The 25,372-nt window shown below is 39.9% G+C and overlaps 2 pseudogenes; one reads left to right on the top strand and one right to left on the bottom strand.

Annotated features, from left to right (window-relative positions):
- Window positions 1-3,997: 3,997 nt before the first annotated feature.
- Window positions 3,998-4,446, bottom strand: LOC116862940 (annotated as a pseudogene).
- Window positions 4,447-7,968: 3,522 nt separating this feature from the next.
- LOC116862939 lies at window positions 7,969-8,153 on the top strand (annotated as a pseudogene).
- The last annotated feature ends 17,219 nt before the right edge of the window (window positions 8,154-25,372 follow it).

Raw genomic sequence — 25,372 nt, 5'->3', positions numbered from 1 at the left:
GTACTTCTCATTTCTTGTGAAGGGAGAGAAGGTCATAAGTACCATCTATGGACAGCGTGGTGGCTTCCCAGAAGTGGAGACAGTAATCTTATCCAATACAATAGGAATATTTTATATAATAGGAGCTCAACAAATGTTTGTCTAATGAATGCCTAACTGAAAAAAACAAAAAACAAAAAACAAATGAACAACAACAACAAAAAACTGAAGCAATTAGATGAATAAAGGCACCTAGGAGAGAATATACATCTCTCAAAACATGAGCTATGTCATAGATTTCAACTCTTATTTAACCTCTCTCCTTTCTGTCCAGCAAAAATGTTAATAAAATATATGAAACAAAATATATGAAAAAAATATGAAACAAAACAAAGAATGTTGACCCAGAGAAGACAGTTGAAAAGTACGAGGCATTTGCTAAATGTGCCAAGTTAATAAAAAGAATGGGAGGGGCGCCTGGGTGGCTCAGTGGGTTAAAGCCTCTGCCTTTGGCTCAGGTCATGATCCCAGGGTCTTGGGATCAAGCCCTGCATCAGGCTCTCTGCTCAGCAGGGAACCTGCTTCCTCCTCTCTCTCTGTCTACTTGTGATCTCTTTCTGTCAAATAAATAAATAAAATCTTAAAATAAATAGATAAATAAAAAGAATGGGATACCTGTGGGATTTTGTGCCTTAGTGCCACTGAGGGGACAAGGCAGAAAATTGTCTATGTTTCTTGGAGGCTGTGAGTTACAGTGACTAGTATTTCCTGTATCTCTCCCAAAATGCTGCAGTGAGTCATCATGGTTGGCTGAGTGAAAAGAAGCTGCTCTAGGAGCAAACTCTGCTTCCATGGATAGGCAGATAGTGTGTGTGTTTCCTCTCTGCCAAGAAGTCTGTCTCTAGAGCAAACAGATGCTAACAGAAGAAAGCAGGATGGGGCGTAGCTCTGGTGGCAGGAGGGACAGATGGTGAGAAACTAATGAGAAGCTGTGGAAGAGTGTGTTCACTGTCAGATGAGTGGTTCAGTGCAAAAGGTTCCAGGCAGTGGTGTAGGGTGGTAACAAGATGCTTTCTGGAAAACACACCACAGTCTCCACTAGGGAAAGAGCCATTATTCAGGCACCCGTGAAAACTGACGATCTTCAACAGCAAAGACAGATTCACAAATATCACTAGCTAAGTGAACACTTTTATGTCCCTTTGAATACCTTTGAATATCAACCAGTATGCTACTTAAGAAAAATGAAATATAGCCAAACTTCCTGCATGAGGGGGAGGATGCTGGGAGTTTGAGCTGTTGACTCCCAAAAGAGGTGTTAGAAGTGAGATTCTAGGGGCGCCTGGGTGGCTCAGTGGGTTAAGCCGCTGCCTTCGGCTCAGGTCATGATCTCGGAGTCCTGGGATGGAGCCCCGCATCGGGCTCTCTGCTCAGCAGGGAGCCTGCTTCCTCCTCTCTCTCTGCCTGCCTCTCTGCCTACTTGTGATCTCTCTGTCAAATAAATAAATAAAATCTTTAAAAAAAAAAAAGAAGTGAGATTCTAGGTTCAAATGGTGTCAGGGCAGGAAATTGATTGGGACTGGGCAAACTTATTATGTGATATTTTAGGACTGGTGAGCATTGCAAAGAGAACATACTGGCACAGATCTCTCAATAAGCAAGTGGTTGCTTACTTTGGGCTGTGTTTTTTCAGGTCTACAGACCACTTTGTCCAGTAAGCTAGTCCATAAAAGTTTCCTGAAGAATGCAGTGAAATGATTCATTGGTTTAATCTCACCTTTTCCAGGAAAAGTTTCCTGAAACAAGTCACATTGACACAAGCAGTCTAAAGCATGCTGGAACGATGACCAGAGTTCTCATTTTCTTTCCTCCTGTCTTTTCTCTCTGGCTTAAACAGGAGAAATTGGGAGCAGCATACTGATGGAAGACAAGGGAGAGCAAGGAGTTTAAACCAAATGATCATGTCACCAGTGGCCTGTCAAATCACATGACAGGCCTAAATTAAAGAAAAAGGGAGGAGGCTCAATGTAGCTATAATGCTGATTTTTAATTTATAGTGGATTGAAATTAACTACTAATGTGAGATAAAGACATTTCTTAATATCTTAATGTGATCATAGATCTGCCCATGGAATTGTTCAGAGATCCAGGCTAGTTAGAGCCCTCAGGTTAAGTGTGAAATTCAATATCATGAGAAAGATGAAGCAATTTCTTAACTATACCCTATTGGGTCTAGCATGTTTAATACATTAGTTATATTTAAAATCAAAGATGGTCATCCAGTAATTCTCAATTCCTTCTCATATTCAGCTGTAGAGTTAGAGTTTCACTCACTGAGTCCTAGATAGGGTCTGTTTCAGGAATTAACTTTTTGATCAAATTAAGTAAAAAAAAAGATACTGAATTTAATTCATGAAAAATTCCATCTTTTTATTTATCATTTCACCATTTATCACTATTTTGCCTTATTATAAATCAGAATAAACATCATGGAAGCTATGAAAATGTAGTTCTCACACCTCCCTCTGCAGGAAAGATAATTGGCTGACATCTCTAATCTCCAGTCTCTGAATCTACCACCGCATGCATGCCAATGTCATACCGTGCCCTCTCCTTGGCCAGTTACTGACCTTGGCAGGGATACTAAGGCAGGCCCATCTCTGTCTGTGAGACACAGAACTACTTTAATGGATAACTTATCAAAGCTTTCTTGGATCTGCTCTGAAGAAGGTTATTCCAACCCAACATTCCTTCTTTGCTTCTCTTTCCTTCACTGAATTCAAATCTCCATTGTGGTCTGATGACTCTCCCAGAATTCTCCAGCTACCTCTCCATTTTCCCTGACAGGCATTTTCTCCAATAAATTTCTTTTAGGCCAAACCCTGTTTGGCAGATATTTCTCAAAGGACTACAACTAACACATTAGATCAACAAGATTTTTTTTTAATATGAAATGGTAACTCTGGGTTGTCAATGATGAGTTTTATGTGATTTCCTCACACTTTTCCCCCCACACTTTTTTTTTGAAGTCCTTGTTCTTTGTATTCCTGTTGAAACTTAATTTTTTGTCCCCATTATTGCACTTGCTACATGACAGTAAATTAGAATTATATGTGTGTGAACTTCATGAAGGCAGGGAATTTATGCCTTTATTCAGGTCAATGCCAGGTCTATAATCAAAACTCAATAAATATTTTTGCAGTGAATGCCTAACTAAAAACAAAATTTTCTAAAGCAATTAAATAAACAAATTCATCTATCGGGGTACATAAATCCTTAACCTGTAAGATATGTCACATATTTAAATTATCCTTTAAATTCCTTGTTTTCTATTCAGTAGCATAGTAATAAAATCTATGAAACAAACAAAACAAAGCAAAAGGTGCTTACCTAATGATGACAGTTGAAGGCACTGGCTACATTCAAGAAAGGTAACATATTGGGGTGCCTGGGTGGCTCAGTGTGTTAAAGCCTGTGCCTTCGGCTCAGGTCGTGATCCTGGGGTCCTGCGATTGAGCCCCACATCAGGATCTCTGCTCTGTGGAGAGCCTGCTTCCTCCTCTCTCTCTCTGCCTGCCCCTCTGCCTACTTGTGATCTCTGTCTGTCAAATGAATAAATAAAATCTTTTAAAAAAAATAAAAAGAAATGTACCATATGAAAAAGAAAAATGGAGTGCCATAATTTATGGTACAGAAAAATTTACTTTAAATGCCAGTGCTATTTGAAATATACTTAAGTGAAAGAATCCTAGGAGAAAAATAAGAGAAAAATCTTGGAGAGGAATGAAAGAGACTCTGAGCATTGACATAAAAATGAAAATCCAGTATTTATCTCAAATATCTGATTTAGAAAAGGTCACAGGCCAAGGTTACTTTGTCCACAGTGAATCACATACTCTGGGAGAGATAGTGATGGCAAGTCCTGGTGATGCAGATGGTCAGTAATCGCAGATATTGGACAGGCTACATGTTAAGGTTTCATAAGGCACAGAAACAGTGGTGAAATAACGGGGAATATTTAGCAAGTTGATCCAAAAAAGCAAGAGCTAAAGGCTGGTTGGTAGCATGTTGACTGGCAACTCCTGGAAGTAAAGTAAGTTGGATGACTGAAGCTGGACCCACAGCCCAGAGATTGGAAACCAGTGCTTCCACAATGAAGAGACCCAAGGCCAATATTTCCACATCCCAGAGACCCCTGTAATTTGTTTGACAGGGACTGAAGAAGATGGAATTCTTTGGGCAGAAGCAGGATTTCTGGTAGGATCTGGCTCCAGCACAGGACATCCTCAAGCCAGTAGGCTCACAGCAGATCTCTTGATAGCCACTGAAGACAGAGGAGCCCAGCTGGCAGGTGCTAGGAGAGTGGACTACATTGCTGGGGTAGAAAGAATCATAGATGGAACATGGGTACCCCAGGTAACCTCCAAGAGAGTGGGAGAAGTTTCCATGGCTGCAGTTGTAATGCATGTCAAGTTCTGAGTTCAGCTGAGTTGCAGAGAGGTTTGCTGAGTGTGACTGTTACCTTCTACTGGACGCTTATATAAACCAGCAATGGGTTAGTAGCATGTGCCCATTTTAATAAGAATGCTTAATTAGTCTCCAGTCAAAATGAAATACATTAACCTTCAAAGACCTTTTTTTTTTTTTTAATGAAGGCAGACTTTTAAATGGAAGAATTTCATTAGGTTTTCTTTTTTTCTTTTTTTAAAAAATATTTTATTTATTTATTTGACAGAGACAGATCACAAGTAGGCAGAGAGGCAGGCAGAGAGAGAGAGGGAAGCAGGCTCCCTGCTGAGCAGAGAGCCCAATGTGGGACTCGATCCCAGGACCCTGAGATCATGACCGAGCCGAAGGCAGTGGCTTAAACCACTGAGCCACCCAGGCGCCCTTTCATTAGGTTTTCAAAGCAATTGTTTATGAGCAAAGATGTCATCTCTCATTCAACTAGCTTGGGTAGATGAATATAATTGTATGGTAATTGTCCCTGTAAGATTGGTGTTTTATTCATCCTATCCCCTCAAGATATTGTATCGAACGGGTAACACAGTGAGAATTTTGTTCTGTTTAAAGTTCAAAAAAAATACTTTGTGGTCTGGAGGGCATATTAATTTTGTCCCAAGTTTAGGAACCCAGTTGAGAACAGAAAAAACAAAAACAAAAACAAACAAACAAACAAAAACCCCTACAATCCTTAATATATGTTTCATTTTCCAAATCTTGTGGACCTTATAGAAGAAATAACCCACTAAGAACTCTTAATTGGTAAGAAAGCTAAATGTGTGTCCTACATATTTCATATGATTTTGGTTTTCTTATAGTACAAGTACCCAAGCTGTTTTTGTGTGTACAGGTTTTTGATATAAGAATGAAGGGTCCAGAGGCACCTGGGTGGTTCAGTCCATTGTCTGCCTTCAGTTCAGGTCATGATCTCAGAGTCCTGCAATCCAGCCCTGTTTTGGGCTCTCTGCTCTGCAGGGAGTCTGCTTCTCCCTCTCCCTCTGCTGTTCCCCTTGCTTCTGCTCTCTCACTCACACATTCCTTCTCTGAAATAAAGTAAAGTAAAATAAAACAATAAAATAAAATAAAAATAAAATAAAGTGCCCAGGGGCACCTGCGTGGCTCAGTCAGTTAAGTATCTGACTTCTGCTCAGGTTGTGATCTCAGGTCCTGGAATAGAGTCCTGTGTGGAGCTCCCTGCTCAGTCATGAGTCTGCTTCTTCCTCTTTCCCTGCCCCTCTTCCTCACATGCTCATGCTCTTGCTCTCTCTCAAATAAATAAAACCTGGGGGGGAAAAAGCATAAAGGGTCCAATATTTGCAGGAGTACATTGAATATTACATTGTAAAAATACTGAAGTTGAAGAATCCTTGCCCTGAATTTGACTTGCTTTTTGATAGAAGTCATCGATAAATTATCAAAAACTCTTCATCCCCATAAAGTTTAAGTAAATTTTTGGTAGGGTTGATGTTTTGAAAACAGAAGAATAGGGACTACACATAAAAAATGGGCCTTTGTTCTCTTAGATTCCATTCATAAGGTAGGAATTTTACTACAGAAGGTAAATAAAATCAAGTAATTAAAAAGGTGTCTACCCCATGTAGACTTCAAAGAAAGATCAAGTGTTGGAAGAATTCATAGTCACAAATGATCTTTATATGTTGAAATGGGGTGGGGGGATCAGAACAGATGATAATGTGAAATAAAGAATGAATGCCTTTGGGACCTCTGATGTGACACATGTATCAAGTGACATATATATTCTGCTTAGAAGACTAGTATTCTAAGTATTTTTCTAAACCCTCCTATCAAGTTCAGCATTGATGACCACAAGTAGAGTAGTGCATGGGTGCAGGAAATGGCTTAAAATAACCTATCAGAATGGGCAAACCTCATAAGACACCCATCTTCAAAAACCGATATGTTTTCTAATGGAAATGAGCTGAGACTTACTCTAGAAGAACTGAGATTGCTAGGTGGAAGTTTTAAAGGAAGATTCAGTTAAAAATCTAAAACAAGTCACTTTTGTAGGTAATGAGATTTCCATCTTGAGGGCACTGGGAATACCTTGTCAGGATATTATGAATGTGATTCCAGTCTGGTAGAGGACTGGGGATAACTGCTAAGCCCCCAAATCGTAAACTGTATGGGTATGAACATATTGAGTAGACAAAATGGTTTTCAAGCATTTTCATTGATCACTTATATCAGCTATTTCTGTGGAAGAATATTCTATGAGTCAGATATTAGGTAATTCTTGAACATTCTTTTCTCAACAAAATGGAGGTTTTTGCACTTCAACACTTTCGTTCGGAAGTGGAAGGGTATGCTTTAGTGTGAAAGGAATGAATCAAACAGCCCAGAAGGCATGGCAAGATGAACCTTCTCAGTCAAGGTATCAATCTTCACTACCCTGCTTGTGGAAGTGGAATACAAGTCATAGGACAAGAAAAAAAAATATGACCATTATTTTAGAAATTTTGTAATGCTTGTCAGAAAAAAACTGAAAACAGTTTAAGTCAAAGTGATGTATGCTGCTTTCCGAGGCAAGGAAGAATCTCTTTAAGATGGCTGCTTTGGTCCAATACTTCAAGGCAATTACATTATAATCTTTCTTTAGAACAAGAACATTTTCCAGGTTCTGGGGAATGTTTTTAGTGATAAGCACTGCCTCTGATTAGAGATAGAAATACATGGGGAATTTTTGCCACATTTTGTGATTTTTAATGCTTTTTCAACATCTTAGATGAATCTCCTCCAACATTCCAGAATAATATAAAACAACTTCAATATTTAACTTATACCAAAGTAATTGCTTACACAAAAGAAAGAAAAACTGAGATCAACTCTTACCAGTCTGCATACGATTTAAGCAGGAATGTGGGGAATGAGGGACCCTCAGTTAATATTTCACTGAAGCTGTTCAAATTGAGAGATGACAAAAAAATATCCTCCTACATCTTGTATGTTACCACTGCTGCTTTCTGAAGACACTATTCATTAAATAAACTTGCTTGGCAACAATCGATGTGTGTTTTTGTTTAAAAGAAATGACTATGAATAGATCAGTTAGTTAGCAACTTTGCTATCCAGATGGCAACAATTTTGAGAGAGATTGTGAAAGGGGTATCAATTATTTTTAATTAAGCCAGCTTTCCTCATCCCAGACACTGTCTGCCTCTGAAGCAATACTTTGAGTGATCTGCTGGGTGACATTTGTTAGAGGGAGATGACTAATAGCTTTGAAGATTCAACACTACCACCTGAATTACAAGGCACAAACACTACTGCACTTTCCAGTTGTAAAACCATAAACACTACATGTATTTGATTATGATGATCTTTTCAATTCAGTTAAAAGCAGAAGGTAACCGGTTTTTTTGTGTCTTGTGGGTGGCACATGCAATGATAAGGGTATATAAATGCCACAGTCTGAGAAGTAGCATTCAAACTCAGAAACTCTCATTGTACAATGCATCACCTGTCACTATGTCTTACAACTGCTGCTCTGGAAACTTCTCCTCCTAGTCCCTTGGGGGATACCTGTGATACCGAGGATCTTTCTGCAGCTCATCTTACCCCAGCAACCTGTTCTGCAGCACTAACCTCCAGTATCCCAGCACATAACAGCTGGGATCCTCCCTCTCCAGTGGCTGTCAAGAGACCTGCTGTGAGGGAGGGAGACAAGATGATGGGGAAGTAGGAGGAGGCGCCGTTTCAACCTGTACCCCAAAGTGAGCTGATTACCTACCAAAGAACTCTGATCACCCATGAAATCAGCCTGAGATCAGAATTATACACGTCTGGATCTCTACGGGGGCAGAAGGCGCCAGTGGGCAGGTAAAGCAGAGTGGGAACGTGGAACTGATATTGAAAGATAAAAGGGGGAGGGAGCCACAAGAGGTGACCCATTGGAAAGTAATACCCCAATATGAGAGTGCTCTGCATCTGGGGACCAGAATCAACTTGGAGTCTGGTTGAAAGCACTCAAAAAGAGCAAAGGATCATGGGGGGAAATTGTGGGAAACACGGTGGTTAGGGACAGGGGCTTAAGTACCCGGACCCAGGACAGCCACCCCTGGCGCTGAGCCAGAGAGAGTGTGGCGGAGAAACCAGGTCTTGGTCCCTGAGCTGCCAGTGTTCCTGAGAGCTCATGCGGTCGGGCTCCCGAGAGGGGCTGGGAGCCTCGCCAGCCAGCAGAAGCACAGCCTTTTTGCATTCCCCACGTGAGTGCCATGCCATGCTATCAGAGTCTGATTTGAGCCCTGCGCCCTCCCCTGAGAGAGGTGCACGCAGGCGCCAGCCCAGTGCTCTTGGACCCAGAAAGACCAGGCACTTCCAGCCCGGGCCAGCGAGAAAATCTGTGTGCGATTACTGCTTGGAACCTCTCTGGCAGTCCAGAGCTGCCTAGACAGCCGCCGATGTCATGGTTTTGGGTACAAGCAGGAGTTACTGTGTCCCCAGGGACTGCGACTCAGAACGTGCTCTGCCAGCAGCTGAGGGGGAACAGACTGGGGCTTCTCTCTGAGAGGGAGGTCTGGGTGCAGTTTGCTTTCCTCTAAACCTCCAAAAACCATCAAAAGCTGTCAAGGCAAGAGAGACAAAAAAACAAAACAAAACAAAACAAAACAAAACAAACAAAAAAAAAAAACAAAAGGAACAAACAAACATAAAAACCTCCAGAGAACAAAAGCCTGAAAGACCGGTTTCCTCAGAGCCCACCCCCTTGAGGGGGGCTGGAGGACTTAACTCAGGGAACATTGCCTGAAAACCCCTGTGGCAGGCCCCTCCCCCAGAAAGCCAACCAGGAAAAAAAATAAATAAAAGACAAGAGAACAACCACCACTACTTCATAGATACAACTTTTATTTTTAATTTGTTCTCACTATTCTGGTTCATTTTTTTATATAGATAATTTTAACCTATTTACCATCACAGTGAGATGTCCAGTACATCAAATTCCATAATAACCTTTTAACCTGAACTTTTTGATACATATACCCGTGTTTTTCTTTCACTTTTCTATTTTTTATTTTTTTTTAATTTTAGTTTAGTTTACTTTAGTTTATTCTTTTTTTATTTTTATTTTTTAACATTCATAGAGAGTTAAACTTCAAGGTAATCCCCTTTCCCCAATCAATGTTACCCCTATAGGTAAACCAATTTTTAATCCCCCTTTATCTTAGGAAAGTTGAGTCCTTTAACAAAGATATCAAGATAGATCCAGGAAGAATCAAAATAAACTTCCTTGCCCACACTGAGAATTTATAACCACTCTCCCATCTTTTTTTTCCAGCAGTGTTTCTGTGTATTTGTGTTTGTCCTGATAGTATATAAATCTTATACTTGGGGTTCTTTTTGACAAGGTTCTTTTTTTTTTTTTGCATATATATATATATATATATATATATATATATATATATATATTTCTCTTGTCATATACATTTATCAGTCTTCTTGTTTGTCTGTTTTTGTTTGTATACATCATAAATCTTACCTTGGGACCCATTTGGGCTGAGCCTTCTCTTTTACCTTTTTTTCCCTGTCTCTCTCTCTTTTTCTTTTTTTTCCTTTTTATTTTCTTTTTTCTCTCTTTCTCTTTTCTTTCATTTGGGTGGGGACTCCTGATTGCTCAGAAGCGTTCCAGGGTGCACCTTGACTGCACCACGGTTGATACATCCAGCTACATCCATTCAGCCATCTCTCACCAAAATGACTAGGAGAAGGAATGCCCAAAAGAAGAAAAATTCGGAGGATGGGCCCTCTGCAACAAATCGAATGGCTATCGACATAGACAATATGTCGGAAAGGGCATTCAGGCTAACAATTATCCAGGCAATAGCTAGGTTGGAGAAAGCCATGGATGACCAAACGGAATTGATTAGGGCAGAACTGAAAGCCACCAGAGATGAGGTTCACAATGCTCTCAATGAGTTCCAATCTAATCTAAATTCCCTAAAAGCTAGGGTAACTGAGACAGAAGATAGAATTAGTGATCTGGAGGACAAACAGAAAGAGAGAAAGGATCAGGAGGAAGCCTGGAACAAACAGCTTAGAAGCCACGAAAACAGAATCAGGGAAATAAATGATGCCATGAAATGTTCCAACATCAGAATTATTGGAATCCCTGAAGGGGAGGAAAAAGAAAGAAAGAAGTCTAGAAGATATAGTGGAACAAGTTCTCCATGAAAATTTCCCAATCTCACAAATGGAACCAGCGTTCATGTACTAGAGGCATAATGGTCTCCCCCCAAGATTATAGATTCTCCAAAGTCCTCGAGACACCTAATAGTAAGAATGAAGAATTATAATTGTAGGCAGGCCCTCTTGAAGGCAGCTTAGACAAAGAAGCTCCTGATGTACAGAGGAAAGCCCATCAGAATAACATCAGACCTGTCCACAGAAACCCAGCAATCCAGAAAGGGCTGGCAAGATATATTCAGGGCACTAAATGAGAAAAACATGCAGCCAAGAATACTTTATCCAGCAAGACTGACATTCAAAATAGATGGAGAGATAAAGAGTTTCCAAGACCGGCAAGGCTTAAAAGAGTATGCGACCACTAAGCCGACACTGCAGGAAATATTAAGGGGGGGTTCTATAAAAGAGAAAAAAATCCTAAGAATAGCATTGAGCAGAAACATAGAGACAATCTACAGAAAGAAAGACTTCAAAGGTAGCACGATGTCAATAAAAAGGTATCTATCAATAATCACTCTCAATGTAAATGGCCTAAATGTGCCCATAAAATGACACAGGGTTGCAGACTGGATAAAACGATAGGACCCATCCATATGTTGTCTTCAAGAGACCCATTTTGAACCTAAAGATACACCCAGACTGAAAGTGAAGGGATGGAAAAGCATCTTTTATGCCAATGGGCCTCAAAAGAAGGCCGGGGTAGTGATTCTCATATCAGATAAATTAGATTTTAAACTAAAGACTGTAGTCAGAGATACAGAAGGACCCTACATAATTCTTAAAGGGACTATCCACCAAGATGATCTAACAATTGTAAATATCTATGCCCCCAATGGGAGCAGCCAATTACATAAGAAAACTCTTAATCAAGATAAAGAGTCATATAGCTATGAATACATTAATAGTAGGAGATCTTAACAAAGCTCTCTCAGTAATAGACAGATCATTGAAGCAGAAAATCAATAAAGAAACAAGAGCACTGAATGACACATTGGACCAGATGAACCTCTTAGATATATACAGAACATTCCACCCTAAAACAACAGAATACTCATTCTTCTCAAGTACACATTGGAAACTTCTCAAGAACAGACCACACAGTGGATCACAAATCAGGACTCAACCGATACCAAAAGACTGAGATTATTCCCTGCATATTCTCAGATCACAGTGTTTTGAAACTAGAGCTCAATCACAAGGAAAAGTTTGGAAGGAACTCAAACACCTGGAAATAAAGACCACCTTGCTTAAGAATGCTTGGATCAACCAGGAGATCAAAGAAGAACTTAAACAATTCATGGAAACCAATGAGAATGAAGACACTTCGGTTCAAAACCTAAGGGATACAGCAAAGGCAGTCCTAAGGGGGAAATATATAACCATCCAAGCCTCCCTCAAAAAAATTGAAAAATCCAGAATATACCAGCTGTCTCTACACCTTCAAGAACTGGAGATTCAACAACAAATTAAACCAACTCCACACATAAAAAGGGAAATAATCAGGATTAGAGCAGAGATCAATGAGGTAGAAACTAAAGATACAGTAGAATGTATCAATGAAACTAGAAGCTGGTTTTTTTAAAGAAACAATAAGATCAATAAACCATTGGCCAAACTAATCCAAAGGAAAAGAGAGAAGGCCCAAATTAACAAAATTATGAATGAAAAGGGAGAGATCACAACTAACACCAAGGAAGTAGAAACAATCATCAGAAGTTATTATCAACAGTCATATGCCAATAAGTTAAGCAACCTAGATGAAATGGATGCATTCCTGGAAAACTATAAACTCCCAAAAATTGAACCAGGAAAAAATTGACAACCTGAATAGACCACTATCTAGTAACGAGATTGAAGCAGTGATCAAAAACCTCCCAAAAAACAAGAGCCCAGGACCTGACAGATTCCCTGGGGAATTCTACCAAACTTTCAAAGAAGAAATAACAGCAACTCTCCTGAAGCTGTTTCAAAAAATTGAAGCAGAAGGAAAACTTCCAGACTCTTTCTATGAAGTAAGCATTACCCTGATCCCCAAACCAGGCAAAGAGCCCACCATAAAAGGAGAATTTCAGACCAATATCATTGATGAATATGGATGCTAAGATTCTCAACAAGATCCTAGCAAACAGGACCCAACAGCACATTAAAAAGATTATCCACCATGACCAGGTGGGACTCGTCCATGGGTTACAAAGATGGTTCAACATTCCCAAATCAATCAATGTGATAGAACAAATCAATAAGAGAAGAGAGAGGAAACACATGGTCCTCTCAATTGATGCAGAAAAAGCATTTGATAAAATCCAGCATCTGTTCCTGATTAAAACGCTTCAAAGTATAGGAATAGAGGGAATACTCCCGAACTTCATAAAATCTATCTATGAAAGACCCACAGCAAATATCATCCTCAATGGGAAAAAGCTCGCAGCCTTCCCGTTGAGATCAGGAACACGACAAGGATGCCCACTCTCACCACTCTTGTTCAACATAGTATTAGAAGTCCTCGCAACAACAATCAGACAACAAAGAGAAATAAAAGGTATCCAAATTGGCAATGAAGAATCAAATCTCTCTCTTCACAGATGACATGCTTCTTTATTTAGGAAACCCAAAACACTCCACCCCCAAACTACTAGAACACACACAGCAATACAGCAACATGGCAGGATACAAAGTCAATGTACAGAAATCAGTGGCTTTCTTATACACTAACAATGAAAATACAGAAAGGGAAATTAGAGAATTGATTCCATTTATTATAGCACCAAAAACCATAAGATACTTGGGAATAAACCTAACCAAAGAGGTAAAAGATCTGTACTTGAGGAACTACAGAACACTAATGAAAGAAATTGAAGAAGACACAAAAAGATGGAAGACCATTCCATGCTCTTGGATCGGAAGAATAAACATTGTTAAAATGTCTATACTGCCTAGAGCAATCTATAATTTTAATGCCATTCTGATCAAAATTCCAACAGTATTTTTCAAAGAGCTGGAGCAAATAATCCTAAAATTTGTATGGAATCAGAAGAGACCCTGATTCACTAAGGAAATGTTGAAAAACAAAAATCAAACTGGGGTCATCACGTTACCTGATTTCAAGCTTTACTACAAAGCTGTGATCACCAAGACAGCATGGTACTGGCATAAAAACAGACACATAGACCAGTGGAACAGAGTAGAGAGCCCAGATATGGACCCTCAACTCTATGGTCAAATAATATTCGACAAAGCAGGAAAAAATATACAGTGGAAAAAAGACAGTCTCTTCAATAAATGGTGCTGGGAAAATTGGAGAGCTATATGTAGAAAAGTGAAACTCGACCATTCTCTTACACCCTACACAAAGATAAACTCGAAATGGATAAAAGGCCTCAATGTGAGACAGGAATCCATCAGAATCCTAGAGAAGAACATAGGCAGTAATTTCTTCAATATCAGCCACAGGAACTTCTTTCAAGATAGGTCTCCAAAGGCAAAGGAAACAAAAGTGAAAATGAACTTAGGGACTTCATCAAGATCAAAAACTTCAGGAAACAGGAAACAGTCAACAAAGGAAAAGTCAGCAAAGGAAACAGTCAACAAAATAAAGAGGCAACCCACGGAATGGGAGAAGATATTTGCAAATGAGAGTACAGACAAAAGATTGATATCCAGGATCTATAAAGAACTTCTCAAACTCAACACACACAAAACAAACAATCATATCAAAAAATGGGAAGAAGATATGAACAGACACTTCTCCAAAGAAGACATACAAATTGCTATCAGACACATGAAAAAATGTACATCATCACTAGCCATCAGGGAGATTCAAATTAAAACCACATTGAGATACCACCTTACACCAGTTAGAATGGCCAAAATTAGCAATACAAGAAACAACGTGTGTTGGAGAGGATGTGGAGAAAGGGGAACCCTCTTACACTGTTGGTGGGAATGCAAGTTAGTGCAGCCACTTTGGAGAACAGTGTGGAGCTTCCTCAAGAAATTAAAAATAGAGCTTCCCTATGACCCTGCCATTGCACTACTGGGTATTTACCCCAAAGATACAGATGTATTGAAAAGAAGGGCCATCTGTACCCCAATCTTTATAGCAGGAATGACCACGGTCACCAAACTGTGGAAAGAACAAAGATGCCCTTCAATGGATGAATGGATAAGGAAAATGTGGTCCATATACAAGATGGAGTATTATGCCTCCATCAGAAAAGATGAATACCCAACTTTTGTAGCAACATGGATGGGACTGGAAGAGATTATGCTGAGTGAAATAAGTCAAGCAGAGAGAGTCAATTATCATATGGTTTCACTTATTTGTGGAGCATAACAAATAACATGGGGAGATGGAGGGGAGATGGGAGTTGAAGGAAATTGGAAGGGGAGGTGCACCATGAGAGACAATGGACTCTGAAAAACAATCTGAGGGTTTTGAAGGGGCAAGGGGTGGGAGGTTGGGGGAGCCAGGTGGTGGGTGTTAAGGAGGGCACACTTATTGCATAGAGCACTGGGTGTGGTGCAAAAACAATGAATTCTGTTACACTGAAAAGAAATAAAAAAAAAAAAGAGAGACCTGCTGTGAGCCCACCAGCTGCTGGACATCCTATCTGGTGTCCAGACCTTGCCAGACATCCTGCTACCCCTCGAGGACCTCCATGCTCTTCAATTCCTGCCAGACAACTTATACAGGGTCTCTGGGCTTTGGCTCCAGCGGCTTTCAATCTTTGGGTTGTGGCTCTCCCTCTCTGGGCTTTGGATTGGGTGGTTTCCAGTCAGTGGGCTGTGGTCCCAGTGCCTTTTCATCCCTGGGTTGTAGATCCAGCTTTTACCGTCCACTCTCTACTCTTCTAGAAGCTGCCAGTCCGCTTTCTACCAACCAACCTGTGGATCTCGCTTCTAATAATCTTATGTTGGAACATAATACCTACTACGTCTAGAAATTTACCACAATACCAACTATGTCAAGATCCATGCTATCTATTGATGTCTGTCCTTATCATTAGCTTATAAATTTGACTTCTATTGTGACCTTCTATGGTTTAGAAATAATTTGAATTCCAGGAACTGGAAAATATGTTCATGGAAGAAAGATTTCAAACAACTTTCTAATAGTTATATATGCAATATTGAAACATATTTCTTTTTTAATCTTTCTTAATATCTCCTAGTTATTTCTTCTAGTGCATTTGTTTCAAATTTTAAAAAATGGAAAAATCTAAGTTTAAATAAAAGTATGTTACATGACATTCACATATATGCTTTCGTGTTATTTATTTACTCCATGTCTTCAAAACTACTTCTAAATATCTGACTGGATATTTCTGTACTTGTATTTATCATTCAAAAAATTTTTTTATTTAAGGGATTCCTGGGTGGCTCAGTTCATTGAACATCTAGCTCTTTATTTTGCACCAGGTCAGGTCCTGATCTCAGGGTTGTGGGATTGAACCCCATGTTGTGCTCTGTACTTAGTGCAGAATGGGCTTCTCCTTCTCCCTCTGCTCCTCCCCACTCATACTCTCTCTCTCTGAAATATATATATATATATATATATATATATATATATATATATATATATACACACACACACATACACACACACACACACACACACACACTTCAAAAAAATAAAATCATCAACTGTCTTTTTGGTTTGAAAGAAATTGTTTTGTCTTTCATGTCCACTCCATACCTTCATATGATAAAACCTAGAAACACATTTTTAAGACTACAAACCATTATGGCCTTTTGTTCTGTATGGAGTTAGAAATGTCAGTGTTTTTATATAAAATAATTATAAATTATAATGGATATTAAACACACTACAGAATTTTGGAAGGAAGGCAACTCTAATAAAATATATCCTAAAGTACATGAGAAAGTGGAGTGAAGCTCTCCAGTCAGAAGTTAGACGTTAGTGAGTTAGATTTGGTGAGGTTCCACTCACCCCACTCAACTGACATAGGAAACCAAGTCTCGAGTGTTGAGTCACTATACGGTACACTTGAAACTAATGTAACACTGTGTGTTAACTATACGGTAATTAAAATAAAAAGTAAATAATAATAATGATAAAAAGAAATCAAGTCTCTAAATGAAATATCTAACACAATCCAACATTTATTGGTAGGTAGCCCCACTGTAGTCAGTCCTGTAGGTTTGATGAAATCCCAACTTGCTCCTGTTTTTTGGTTGTTCAGTTAATAACACTTGTTTGAAAACAACAACAAAACAAAACTCAAGACCGGTGCAAATATTCTGTTGTTACAGCATTCAGCTAGACATCCAGGCAGCTGATGAACTGGGAATCAGTTCTGCCCCAGACTTTTATCCACTAAGTCAAGAACAACACTACTAAAGGCACAGATAACTAGATTCTCACCCACAGGTAACCATATGTCTTGGTTCATTCTGTTTGTCTCAGCATCCTGTCTCCTCTGATAATGGTCTTAGATTTTTTTTTTTACTCTTTATTTATAATGAGTGATAATTGAATTAACATAAGTGAGATTGGTTTGAGAGACCTCAAACTTCGGTCATGCTTTTAGCTCATGGAGTATAAGAAGGTGTATGCATAGTGAGCAGTGGTTTTACTTTAACCAACGTTAAATCTGGAAGAAGACAAGCCTTCTCCTGTCCTTCCTTTGTTCATCCTTTTTTGAGTAAAATAGAACTGTCAGTTTTCTGTCAAAGACAGTGTGCAGAGGGATCATTGAAAGACAAATTACACTCAGATACAAGGGATAGGACCGCTTACACATTCATATCCTGGTGGCAGGTTATTTGTTGGCCTAAAGCAGCCAGTAAATACTGATAGGGTTCTTTCCATAGGCTGCGGCATGCAATAATATACACCAAGTGACCAGTTGGTGGAGATAGTGAGGAACTTGAGAATTACCAATGGGTTGTGCGTGAAGTAAGAGCATGGAATGGAGGCTGCCACACAGCATATAAAGAATAATTTACATGCTCTTGCTGGGGTGGCTTGACCATATATTATATTGTTTAAACGTGCAACTACTTGTTTTGTCTCGGAATATCTTTCTTCTTTAAACTGCAAAAAAATTATTTTTAGGAGCAATGAGCTAAAATGGAAGAAATTCATCTTTAGTGAAAAAGTGAATAGGTAATTTCTGTTCCTAAACCGAGTTGATGGTGAATATTTCATTTGTACAACAATTTGATGCCATTTACTATCTACCATGGGGTTCAGCAATGTCACGGACCACATGAAAATTCAGACAATTTTGCTGAAGAAGCAACAGTAACCAGTTCAAAAGAAAGCAGAAGTGTTCTTTGAGTTTTTTTTTCCTGTGTACCCATATGTGTATTTACTTATTTTGTGTTTGTGTAAGCGAGTATGTGAGTAATCTTTACACCCAATATGCGGCTCAAATTCATGACCTGCAAATCAAGAGGTATATGCTCTTCCCACTGAGCCAGCCCCCTGAAAGTAGTTTTTTTTTTTTTAAGATTGTGATGAAAGAAAATCTCTCTAAGGAAGCCATTTTAGACTTCTTTCTAAGTCAGCATGACTATATATAAACTTTGCTCAAACCGCAAGTTTGATTTATGGCCCACCACGTGTGCATTTTACGTCTGCTTTGTGAATGAGTAGCCTAAAGGAAAACCGTCTTGTCCTTGAGATATCAATCAGTGCTCCTACTCTCCAGATTTTGATGTTAAAACGTAGGATTTCTACCTATATGCTCACCTACTTTTTTTTTTTTTTAGCTTTTCCAAGATGTAGAAAAGCATACTATCCTGTAAAGACTGTTCATTCTCTGGAACACTTTCTTTCTCCTGAAGATCCTGTTTCTTGAGCAATGTCCTAATTGCGGCTCTATTTTTTCCATATTGGAGTTCTCTCTCTGGTAAATTTACATCACCAGTTGCTTCCAAAGATGATGACTTATCATTAGCAGTTGCAAAAGATTGTTATTAGATCACTGAGATGCATACATTTTCACTGAGGTCAAAGAACTCTTCTAAATGATTTTCACTCATGTTAAACCCTAAATTTCCCTGTGCGCAAAACAACACACACACAAAGCAATCGCTGTTGATGTGCTCTTCTAATAGCAGCAGAAAAACTTCACTAAGGATTAGATGAATGCAGTTTTATGTCCATATTGTCAAGGCTTATGTAGAAAATGAACTAATTCTAATAACGACTTGATTTCCTCATCCATTGGATCTGCTACCTCAAAACATGCCTCTTTGTCCTAGCAATTTTTTTAAGCTGGGTATTTTTAAGAAAACTCAGACACAAAAGAAGATCTGAAAATTGAGTAGAAGGTATCCTTTTATAAGAGACATTTATATTCATAAGGGAAACCTCTGTTTGTAAGAGTGTCTCCTGCCTTGTGCCAGGAAAAGGGGAAGGACTCAACAGTCCAGAAATCTCAATATGCATAACAACTTCAGCCTTATTTACTGGTCTTTTCCTAGTCACCTCTATAACTGACTCCCTCCCCCCAAAATTTTCCTTTGTCTTGAGCTACAGATGGTATTTAAGGTGATGGCTTTGGCCATATCAAGGGGTTACGCCCTACCTTGGAGTTAGTTATACAATAATTATTAAACTTTTGTCTTACTCCAGTTCATCTGTTTTATTTATTTATTTTTTTAAATATTTTATTTATTTATTTGACAGAGAGAGATCACAAGCAGGCAGAGAGACAGGCAGAGAGATGGAGCACAAGTAGAGAGGGTGCACAAGCAGGGGAAGTGGGAGAGATAGAAGCAGGTTTCCTGCTGCACAGAGAGCCCCAGGCAGGGCTTGATCCCAAGACCCTGGCATCAGGACCCCAGCAGAAAGCAGATGCTTCACAATGGAGCCACCCAGGATCCCCACTCCATTATTAAATTAGTTTTCACTATTCAATCCGTTGGATTAAGCAACACTTTTTGGTCTGCCTTTTCTGTGTTAACACTAACACATTGTGTTTTCCTTTGCTCTTTTGTGATCACTGAGGATGTTAGGAATCTTTTCATGTGTTTCTTGGCTCTTGGTTTTCTCCTTGGGATCTTTCTGTTCCAGGATTTTCATTGTTTTGAAGTTACCTACCTTTCTATCTTGATTCTATCTAGTTATCCTATCTAGATTAGTATACAGTTCCTTAGCTGGTATCTCGATAGAGCCTTTCATAGTTTTAGTCTTGTCATTTGGTGGGCAAGATCTTTTGTTTTTAAACTTTGAATGAGTAGAGTCCAACTTCCCCACCTTTCTTGTGCTTCCCGTTTTTGGCGTCCTGTTCCACTCATCTCTGCCACCTCCTCCAGATCCTAAAAATGTTTTCCGATTGTATCTTCCAGAACACTTCTGAAGTCCTCTCTCTTATTTAGGCTACATCAGTCTGGAATAGCATTTTAGGCTCTTCTGTTCCATGTAGAAATTCACGTCATTTAGCACCGCTTTGTCAAAGTCTGCCCTTTTCTGTTGGTCTGTTTTCTCCGGTCATTTCAAGAGTCCTATTGTCATCAATCCTATCCTATAAGATTCTCCTCTCACTCTCTTTCTCCCTCACTCTTGCTCTCGCTTCTTTTTTCAGAATTGCTGGGGAATGACTAGTTCTTTTCATTTCCATGGAAATAGAAGAATAGGCTTATCCACGTACACAGGCACTTGCTAGCTAGGAAACTGGGATTGCATTGAATCACTCCATCAGTGTGGGATCAACTGAGACTTTACAATACCGATCATCCAATCTAGGAACCTGTTCTATTAACCTAGGTAACATATTAAAGTACTGGACATCCCATTGATTTAGATCCTAAATTTCCCTTACTCATCCTTGATGGTTTTCTGGGTGGAGCCTTACTGGTTAGAGACTGTATAAAGTCTTTGCATACATGAGGTCCTCATTTTGGTGCTCTCATCAATAGGAAATTCAACCTTTGTTCGTATGTCACAGAATTCCAATGAATTTTTCTGAATTTTTAAATTATATCTGATGACTTTGAGTAATTCTCTTCCTGATTCTAAGACTTTGTACATTCTCATAGAATATCTTTCTATACAAATTTCACTCATTTTCTCCAGTTGTTCTACCTTCAATGTTTCCTCCATCACTTCTTTTACTCGCTAGGACGTCCCCTTCTAGGTTGGTAGAAGAGTTGTTCCATTTTAGGTGTTCAATACTACCGAATTTTGTTTCTGCCTTGGTGAGCTGATTCTGTATCTCGTAGAAGCAGCACATCATTATGTGTGTATGTGGGTATTGATGCAATCTAACCAATTTAATCTTTTCATTAGAGTATAGAATCCATTGATATTTCATGAAATGACTGAGCTCCTCAATTTTTGTCTGTTGTCTTGTAATTTGTTTGCTTCATCCCTTTTTAGACCCCTTTTTAAAAATACATTTTTTTCTTTCAATGTATTTAATTTAAATTTTAAATTTTAAGTTTAAATTAAATGTATTTACATTAAATTAAATTAATTTAAATTTAATTTAAATTTTTTTCTTTTAAATGCTGATAAATGCTGTCAGCCCCCAAATCTCTGGTCACTTTAAATACATACAACATGAGGAAAAGGAATGCAGACTTACAAAGAAGAACCATTTACTTTTATAGGTCCTTCTTTTAAAGGACTAGAGAATTGACTTTCCCAAAAAGAAACAAATTCAGAAGGAAAGAGTAGGATGAAAGTCACCTTCATCAGCCTATAAACAGATACTCAATACCAAAAAAACTGTAAACTCCAAAAAGATGCCAACTGTTTTTAAAAAAATGGCAGAGGACTTTAGGTAATAATCACTTTCATACAAATTGAGGAGGTAGAGGTGGTCGAATTGTTCAGGAGGCACCAAAAGCAAGCAAATAACCTTGTAATGAAAGGAAGGAAGACTGTGATTCTGAACAAAAATGTTTTATTGGGCAAAAAATAAATAAATAAAAAAGAATATAAATATATTTATATATATACATATATGTATATATATATATATATACACATAAATGTGTGTGTGTGTGTGTGTGTGTGTGTGCATGTAAACTATCCCATTCCTAAACCCCAGCACCTGGGAGTAGGACATTATTTGGAAATAGCATCCCTGGAGATGTAACTAGCTAGGATAAGGTCATAATTGAATAGACTGGGCCCCTAATTCAGGAGGACTTTTGTCCTTCTAAGAAGGGAAACTGGGGATACACAGATATGCATTGAGGGAGAAGGCCATGTGAAGAAGTCGAAAGTCAGGGCAATCCTTCAAGCTGGGAGAGGGGCCTGGAGCAGATACTTCCTTAATACCTATGAAAGGAGCATTGCCTACCAACATTGTGGCCTCCGTAAATGTGACACTGTCCACTTCTTTGTTTCAGCCACTAGGCTTGTGGTATCTTGTAATAGCACCGCTAGAAAACAAATAAAAACTTTCTTAGAGGAAAAGAAACCAACCAGAAATCCATGGGAAATTGGAAAAGAAAAAAAAAATCTATCTATCTATCTATCTATATATACACATATGTATATATATATATACACATATGTGTGTATATATATATATATATATATCTCTTTAAACATTGAAAAGGAACACACATTTGTGAACCCTGTGTTTTCCTTTGAAAACAAGCCAACAAAAAAACCTGAGCCCCAGGATTCACTCGGTTTTTCACCTCGAGGAGCTCTGGATGGTGGGGGTAGGGAGGAGATTCCAAGGAAAAGATGGGAGTCTCACTGCTGTGAGGAAAGAGGGATTGGAATTCAGGAGGGCTAGAGTGATGAAAAGGCCATGGGTTCCAGAAAGAAGGAAGTCAAGTAGACAACAAGCTCTGGGAAATACACACTGCAGTCCTCTTGAGTCCTTGCTCAATAGGAACCAGTGTGTGTCTAAGAAAAAGCCCCAGGTTCTAACAAAGAGTCAAGGCAACTGAACCAGATGGTTGCCAAGACTCCTACAAGGCTCGAGGTCATTGGAGTTCCAACCAGCCAGAGGGAAGAGTTCTTTTGGCGAAGTCAGAATATTCAGGACAGACCCGGTAAGGACCATGAGTTAGGAGCGGGATGAAATGATCCCTCAAAGAAAGCTTCCTCTACAGATTCCCTCAGCAAGTGGGAGTACCATTTTAGAAAGAGTCAGAATTAACTACTAATATCTCACTGCCCGTGGGACAGCCAATAATAGAAGGCAGAGAGCAGCCTCCCAATGGCTCAGGTCATCGAAAGGGAGGCAGTTCAAAAGGGAAGAAGGGAGAGATGGGAAAAAGAAAACACGACTAGCGAGGCAGTAGACTTCAACTTCAACATTTCAACAATGACCTTCAGAATGAACAACTGAAATTCTATTGAAAGAAAAGACTTCAATATGTCAGTGAAAAATAAACTATTCATAGAAGGATGCAGAGAAGAGTAGATATTGTGAAAAGAAAAATGATGAAAAGGGCTAGACCGTACTCAAAGGAATCCTAAAAGGCTAATATTCCTAGGTCTTGACAAGAGACAATAGAAAGACACCCGATAGAATGAACAGAGAAAGAAGACATTTCAGAACCACAAAGGATCCATTTAGAAAGACATGGCCATCCTCAAGGTGTCTGCATCCAATGAGAAAACTCATTATTGAGATCAACCACCCTCAAGCCCATAAAACAAGGCTCAAGAAATTTCTTGGAAAGATGTTCGTTCTTGATTGGAGAGAGAATGAGTGAGAGAGAGCATGAGAGAGGAGAAGGTCAGAGGGAGAAGCAGACTCCCCAAGGAGCTGGGAGCCCGAGGTGTGGCGAGATCCTGCAAGTCCAGGGTCATGACCTGAGCCCAAGGCAGTCGCTCAACCAACGGAGCCACGCAGGGGCCCGTCTCCAGAAATTTGTCAACAACAGCTGAGGGGCACCTGGGCGGCACCCTCAGTGAAGTGCCCAACTGTTGGTTCTGGCCCAAGTGGTGATCTCAGGCTTTTGAGATTGAGCCCTGAGGCAAGCTGTCGGCTCAGGACAGAGTCCACTAGGAGTCTCTCTTGCTACTGCCCTTCCCACCTCCCCCACTCATGTGTGCTCTTTCCCTAAAACAAACAACGAAAACCCTTCCAAGAAATGAACAAGGGTTGAGAGTGGGAGGGGAGGGGAGAGAAGTGACAGGCCCGGGGCTAGTGGGAGGAGCCTGAGATGCTGCCTGCCCTCCCAGGGCCGTGCTCCCTCTGCCACCGCCTCTGCCACAGCTGCAGGGAACAGCTGAGCACGGGAGTAGCCAGGGCTTCCAGAGATGTCTGAGCTTGCTTGCTTGGGGGGGGGCCGCAGAACAGTCCAGAGAGGAGGCAAGGGCGGCGTCCAGATACCCGCCTGGGGGGAGGGGCAGGTAGGATGTGCAGGGAGATCCCCATGCGACTGTCGGTGCTACTGCAGGGCTTCATGGTGAACGTGGCCAAGCACCAGCCTGCGGACCCAGCCCTGCATCTGGCTCTTTCCTTAGCAGGGAGCCTCTTTTCCCCTCTCTCTCTGCCTGCCTCTTTCTACCTACTTCTCATCTCTGTCTGTCAAAGGACGAAATAAAACCTTAAAAAAAATAATAAAACAACCCTCAAGAGTCTTGTCGTTCATTAGGACCCCATGCATCCACATTTTCTTTTTCCTTCTTGAATGGAAGGAATTGGTTGATGGATTGACGGATTGGACAGAAAGAGAGAGACAGTGAGAGAGGGAGCCCAAGTAGAGAGGAGGGACTCCAAGCAGGGCAAGTGGGAGAGGGAGAAGCAGGCTTCTTGCTGAGCAGAGAGCCCCAGGCAGGGCTGGATCCCAAGACCCTGGCATCAGGACCCCAGCCGAACGCAGATGCTTCTCAGTGAAGCCACCCAGCTGCCCCACTCCAGGATTCAATCGGTTTTTCACTCTTCAATCCGTTGGATTAAGCAACACTCTTTGGGTCTGCCTTCTCCGTGTTAACACTAACACATTATGTTTTCCTCTGCTCTTTTGTGATCACTGAGGATGTTAGGAATCCTTTCATTTGCTTATTGGCTGATGGTTTTCTCCTTGGGATATTTGTGTTCCAGGATTTTCATTGTTTTGAAGTTACCTTTCTTTCTGGATTCCTAGTTACCCTATCTTCATTTATATAGAGTTCCTTAGCTGGGATCTTGATAGAGCCTTTCATAGTTTTAGTCTTGTCATTTGGTGGGCAAGATTTTTTTGTTTTTAAACTTTGAATAAGAAGAGTCCCACTTCCCAACCTTTATTGTGCTTCCCGTTTTTGGCGTCCTGTTCCACTCATCTCTGCCACCTCCTCCAGATCCTAAAAAATGTTTTCCTATTATATCTTCCAAAAAACTTCTGATGTCCTCTTTCGTATTTAGGCTACATCAGTCTGGAAGAGCGTTTGAGGCTCTTGTGTTCCATGTGGAAATTCAGGTCGTTTAGCACCGCTTTGTCAAAGTCTGCCCTTTTCTGTTGGTCTGTTTTCTCCGGTCCTTTCAAGAGTCCTTTTGTAAGAAACCTATCCCATCAGATTCTCCTCTCACTCTCTCCCTCACTCTTGCTCTCGCTTCTTTTTTCAGAATTGCTGGGGAATGACTAGTTCTTTTCATTTCCATGGAAATAGAAGAATAGGCTTATCCACGTACACAGGCACTTGCTAGCTAGGAAACTGGGATTGCATTGACTCTCTCCATCAAGGTGGGGTCTACTGGGACTTTACAATACCGATCATCCAATCTAGGAACCTGTTCTATTAAGCTAGGGAACATATTAA

The sequence above is a fragment of the Lontra canadensis genome, unplaced genomic scaffold, assembly GCF_010015895.1.
Source record: "Lontra canadensis isolate GAN:19392208 unplaced genomic scaffold, GSC_riverotter_1.0 scaffold402, whole genome shotgun sequence".
NCBI classification, from domain to species: Eukaryota; Metazoa; Chordata; class Mammalia; order Carnivora; family Mustelidae; genus Lontra; species Lontra canadensis.
The sequence above is the reverse complement of the archived record's forward strand: the minus strand, read 5'-3'. Positions and strand labels throughout refer to the sequence as shown.